Source organism: Mustelus asterias, chromosome 7, assembly GCF_964213995.1.
Source record: "Mustelus asterias chromosome 7, sMusAst1.hap1.1, whole genome shotgun sequence".
Taxonomy (NCBI): Eukaryota; Metazoa; Chordata; class Chondrichthyes; order Carcharhiniformes; family Triakidae; genus Mustelus; species Mustelus asterias.
Genome location: NC_135807.1, coordinates 122055850 through 122061849, shown reverse-complemented (window position 1 = coordinate 122061849; position 6000 = coordinate 122055850). Strand labels below are relative to the sequence as shown.

General features: G+C 42.6%; 1 protein-coding gene across 5 annotated transcripts in view; it reads left to right on the top strand.

Moving 5' to 3' along the window:
- Positions 1-1999: 1999 nt before the first annotated feature.
- Positions 2000-6000, top strand: part of rnf19a (ring finger protein 19A, RBR E3 ubiquitin protein ligase) — a 77929-nt gene continuing 73928 nt past the window's right edge. Inside the window, exon 1 of one of the 5 annotated variants that reach the window (XM_078216719.1) lies at positions 2000-2388. The gene's annotated coding sequence lies outside the window, so the exon portion shown is untranslated. The remainder of the gene's footprint in view (positions 2389-6000) is intronic. The other 4 variants (XM_078216722.1, XM_078216720.1, XM_078216721.1 and 1 more) reach the window with 4 other exon arrangements.

The following is a 6000-nucleotide window of genomic DNA, read 5'->3' as shown; positions in this document are numbered from 1 at the left end:
TTTGCTACCAAATAAACCTGTTGGACTTCTGGCAGCAATTAAAATCAGGGATGCTCAAGAGGAATGCTGATATCGCAGAACAGTAGATTGGAGAAGATCACAGAAATAGGGAGGGACCAGGATCCGGAGGGATTTGAAAACAAGGATGAAAACTGAGTAATAAATAAATCAAGTAGGGACAAAGAGACTTGCAAGGAACATTTTGACAGCAGTAGAAATTCATCTGAGCGAGATAAGCAGCAGGGTGCGCGTGTGTGTGTGTGTGTGTGGGGGGGGGGAGAGGGAGAAGGAGTTACAGTGAGGAACTAGGATCTCAGATCTGACAGAAAAGAGGGGAGAAATCAAGAGATAAATGAAGCCCGAAATACCCAGTTAGAAACAAGAATCAGGAACCAAGATTAGGCAAACAATGGGGAATGTAATTGTTGATATTTCCACTACATTGTAATTCCCTATTGCCACAACAAGCTTCAGCTCCAGGATCATTCACCCGGATACATCATAATAGAATAGCTTCCTCTCACATTCATTTGTGAACATCCCACAGCAAACATACTTCCAGGTCTTCTTCATGGTTTACTCAGTTTAGTTTCAACTCTTTCTCATTACATTCTTCACATTTTTGATTTAACTTTTTAAACCTCAGGTACTGCCATTTAATTTTGACATTGCTCAAGCATTTGGTTTACTTTTCATTTCCCTCGAGTATTACTTACAGTTTTGATTATTTTGGGGGGTCTCTCTTGCCATCCACTCTAGAGGCATTCTTTTTCATCTTAGTTCCTCCCCACTGCATCATTAACCTAGAATCCCCACAATGCAGGAGGCGGCTATTTGGCTCACTGAGTCTGCACCGACTCTTTGAAAGAGCATCTTACCCAGGCCCACTGGACAGTCACCCAAGGCTGGAGTCAAATCTGGATTCCTGGCGCTGCATACAAAAGGTCTAACCATTGTGCCGCCCTTAAGTATTTTCCTTTCAAAGCCACTTCTGTATGAGTTCTTTTTAACAACTTGCTTATCATACCTTTCACATGATGAAAAAAGATACAGTATCTACAGTGACTGTCAGGACCTGTTATTCCTGCTCTCCTTTAAATTAAATTACCTTTAATTGACTTGTTTAAATTTCACACTGTTTTAGAGACTTTAGTAAATTAAGCTCTTGCAATGGCAAAATATTTTTCCATTAGTTTATCTATTTACTAATTTGGTTGGCTACTAATCATGTCTGGGTTCCTTTGTGCAAGACTTCTCATTAGATATATTAGAGGCAGGTTGTGTGGACCTTCGATGACAAAGTCCACGTCACTTGCCTCACCGTCACCCATATCCTGTTTGCAATTTGTTGCTAATTATGCAAAGCATTCCAGTAATAATTTATATTGCACCTTTAACATAATGAAACACCTTAAGATGCTTCACAGGAGCATTATAAAATGAAGTATGACACTGAGCTTAGATTAGACAACCAAAAGCTTTGCCAAAGAGGTTTTAAAGAGTATCTTAAAGAGGTGTAGGGAGGAAATTCCAAGTCGTGGGCATTAGGCAACTGAAGACACAGCCACCAATTATACGGCAACTAAAATTCTGGTTTATCCAGACCACCATTTATGTCCCTTCCCATCAAATTGACTAAAAATTTCTAAAAGAGTGTTTATACTTCAAAAAGTAATTAATTACCGGTAATGAACTTCAAGATGTCCTGAGGACCCAAAAAGGCGCTAGATAAATGTAATTTCCCCCTTGCTTTTACGAATGTCAGCCATTTATTTTTTTTAAAAGAAAGCAACTGCCGGGAGTGGAAGCATTTAAAGGGCAAAAGAAATGATTTCGACTCTTCGTTTATCACGACTCAAACGTGACGAGTGTTCTTTGATGTGCGTCGCGCTTAAAAAATAATCACTTCAGCTCCATCTGAAAAAAAACAATAAAACTGGGACCGCTACCGCTCCCAGCATCGCCCCTCCCTGTTTACAGCTTCAAATTCTTTACGCGTGAGTAAACCAGGGAGTGGGCAAGCAGGTCGCTCGAGCCTTTTCCGTTGGGAGGAGGATTGCACCGCGCGCGGAAGTCTCCCGCTCCCGCGCCCCTCCTCCCCAGCTCATTCCGAGAAAGGGCGTTGGTCTTGGCTTGGGTTTGGAACGCTTGCGCTGGCCCGGTTCGCGCGTCACGTTCGACCCGGCGCAGCTGGCCGCGGCGCGCATGCGTCGCCGGCGAGGTGCGGAGTGGGCGGGGCCGGGAGCCGGAGCGCTGAGGGACTTGGTTTGCAGGCGGCGGCGGGGGTGTGTGTGGGGAAGGAATTCAGGGAAGTCGCGAGACGGTGGCGGCGGCGGCAACAGCAGCAGCAGCTCCTGTTCTGGAGTGTCGGAGGCGACAGTTTGGTGGGTGAGTGTGGGGGCGGGTGGTGGAAGAGAGTGTTAAATATAGATTGTGGGGGGGGGGGAGGGTTGATGTGAGCTCCGTGGCCTGTGTCTGGGTTTCTATTTTTTTTTACCCGATCCTTCCCTTGCCCCGCTGGGTGGGCGCTGAGGGGGGTTGGGTTGGTGTCCGGCTGATTACAGTCCGGGTGCCCGAGAATACTCGCACCCGGGCTACCACTCTTGGGTGCAAACATTCTCCCTTCCCCCCCCTACCCCCCTCCATTTCCACCCCCCCCCCCCCTTTCTTCACAGGCTGGGGCTGCAGCCTCGAAATCTTTTTCTCTTTGCTGCCTATTCTTGTATTGCTGTTAACAATGGATAAAGTAAAAACAGATGTTGGAAGGGATAAATCATGGGATATTCCTGAGGCTATGCTCCTCTATTAATGAACTTCTTATGGGAGAAGGTGCTTATTCCAAATGTTTACAGCACCTGAAACATACGATGAGTTATTGCAATCCCTCCTTCAAACTCAGAACAGTCTTGGTAGCAAAATGAGAAACGAATAAGGGGCGAAGTTCACGTAGTGTTTACATTTTCCGCCAATGTATTATTGTTGCTTCTGGCAATCCGTGAATGTCCTTTTAAATCACATGGTTTAGTTTTAAAGACTTGAGTTCAGTGTGTCGTGGGAGTGATTTTATTATGCGAAATCGCGTACAATATATATTCTGATAACGATTCTGAAGCTGAAGGTTTAGAAGGGTGAAAGTGCACTTGACCTAACGTAAAGGTAGCAGTGTACGATTATTCTAAGTTTGCAATCTACTTTAATAAAGTCAATATGCCCAACTTGCTGAATGTTCACAAAAATGTAATTTTGTGTTGGAGTCTTGTGTATAGAGACACAAACTTAACTGATCATCCACCCTTGTGTTGCAATAGTTTAAATCTCTTCCAAGAAATGTACAGTTCCCAATAACGTGGCTTCTTTCACCTTTTCATACTGTATGAAGTAACATATTACTGGATGCATTTTAATCACCGTGTAACTGGAGTTTATGGTGATTACTTGCATCAGTGAAGTGGTAGAAGTCAGAGTTATGTATGTGCAAAGACTCGAACAGTTCCTGACTGCTGCTGATGTGATTTTAATGACTGAAGTAACAGGCTAAGTAATTTCAGTCTTTAAGTAAAGAATGAAGAACCATTTTTACTTTTAAATCTTATTATTTTGGCTGGGTTTCATACCACTATTATTCCACTTCCAAGTAATTTTTTGCAATGCAAATTTAATCAGTGATGTGCATCTGCATGTTGTATACTGCATTTTTGGCATTAAGTCAACACCAAAGAGGATGTGGCACTGACGCTAAAAGCAAGAGCATGCACGTCTAAAGGATTTGGCAGTGGGTTATGAAGTATTACACACATTTGTGGGGGAGGATCTGTGTTGGATTCTAGAAGGGGAAGAGTTTTTCTAATAGCTAATCCAGATGTCTGGAATGGAGATTTCAAACTTCCTATCATACTTCTCCGAGCAGTTTGGCTATTTTTAAAGCGGCTGCAATTTTATGCAAAATGTGGACTCAAGTTTTTTTTGCATTGGACAATATTTTCCAGATAGGTACAGACTTTTTGCTTTTATCTATCTTCATTACTGAGTATAATTTTTATGGCAACAGTCACAAAACATTTATTTTTGCTAGTTTTCAGATATGCAAAAAAGCATTGCACAGCAAAGTCAAACATCGTATCCTTTGGTTGCAAAATATTGTGGAAAGGAAAAATCAGCTCAGTACAATCAATATTATGTCAGCTCTTCTGGTGAGATGCTGTCATGTTTGTAAGTAAATAGTGGGGGGGAGGGTTCAGGGGTATGGGGAATTACAAAATCAAAGGTAAAGGAAAGGGCATGAGTGCAGGTTAATGATGAGGACATTCGTCGAGTTAAAGGAGTCAAGGGCTCAGGCAGAGTAAAAAAGGTGACAAACACAAGAAGGGAGGTGGTCAACGCAGTGCAAGGAGATGGTCTGGGGAAGGATAACCAGGTAGGGACAAAGCGTGCAATCAAAAGAATGCACTAACAAATCGGGTCCATATAAAGGCCAGCATAAAGACACTTTACCTGAATGCACGTAGCATTCGAAACAAAGTGAGTTGATGGCACAAATCAGTCCAAATGGGTATGATCTAGTGGCCATTACAGAAACGTGGTTGCAGGGTGACCAGGACTGGGAACTGAATATCCAGGGGTATCAGACATTTCAGAAGGATAGACAGGAAGGAAAAGGAGGTGGGGTAGCTCTGTTAATTAAAGATAACATCAGGGTGGTAGTGAGAGACGATATAGGCTCGAAGGAGCATAATGTGGAATCGTTGTGGGTGGAGATAAGGAATAGTAAGGGAAGAAAGTCACTGGTGGGCGTGGTCTATAGGCCCCCAAATAATAACTTTGAGGTGGGTCGGGCTATAAACAAGCAAATAATGGATGCGTGCAAAAACGGAACAGCAATAATCATGGGGGATTTTAACTTGCATATTGATTGGTTGACTCAAGTTGGACGCGGTGGACTTGAGGAACAGTTCTTAGAGTGCTGTCGGGATAGTTTCCTCGAACAGTATGTTACAGAATCTACGAGGGAGCGAGTTATCTTGGATCTGGTCTTATGTAATGAGACAGGTAAAATTAATGATCATCTTATGAGGGATCCTCTTGGAATGAGTGATCACAATATGGTTGAATTTCTAATACAAATGGAGGATGAGAAAGTAAGGTCCCAAACCAGTGTCCTCTGCTTGAACAGAGGGGAGTACAATAGGCTGAGGGCTGAATTGGCTAATGTAGACTGGGAGCGCAGACTAGTTGGTAGGACTAGGCAAAAAATGGTTCGGCACAGACAAGAAGGGCCAAAAGGCCTGTTTCTGAGCTGTAATTTTCTATGGTTCTATGGACAGCTGAGCAACAGTGGCGAATTTTTAAGGAGATTTTTCTCAGTACTCAGCAAAAATATATTCCTGTGATAAAGAAGGAATGTAAGAAAAGAGATAACCAGCCGTGGATAACTAAGGAAATAAAGGAGAGTATTAAATTAAAAACCAATGCGTACAGAGTGGACAAGACTAGTGGGCAATTAGATTGGAAAAGCTTTAAAAAACAACAAAGAACTACTAAGAAAACAATAAAGAAAGGAAAGATAGATTATGAAACTAAACTAGCACAAAATATAAAAACTGATAGTAAAAGTTTTTACAAATATATAAAAAGGAAAAGAGTAGCTAAAGTAAATGTTGGACCCTTAGAAAATGAGAAGGGGGATTTAATAATGGGAAACGAGGAAATGGCTGAGGCCTTAAACAAGTTTTTTGTGTCGGTCTTCACGGTAGAGGACACATAGCTCACCGAAAATTGATGGTCGTGGGACTGTAGGGGGTGAGGTCCTTAAAACAATTACGATTACTAAAGAGGTAGTGCTTGGTAGGCTAATGGGACTAAAGGTAGACAAGTCCCCGGGCCTGGATGGAATACATCCCAGGGTACTGAAAGAAATGGCAGAAGTAATAGCAGATGCGTTGGTTGTAATTTATCAAAATTCGCTGGACTCTGGGGAAGTGCCGGCTGATTGGAAAACAGCTA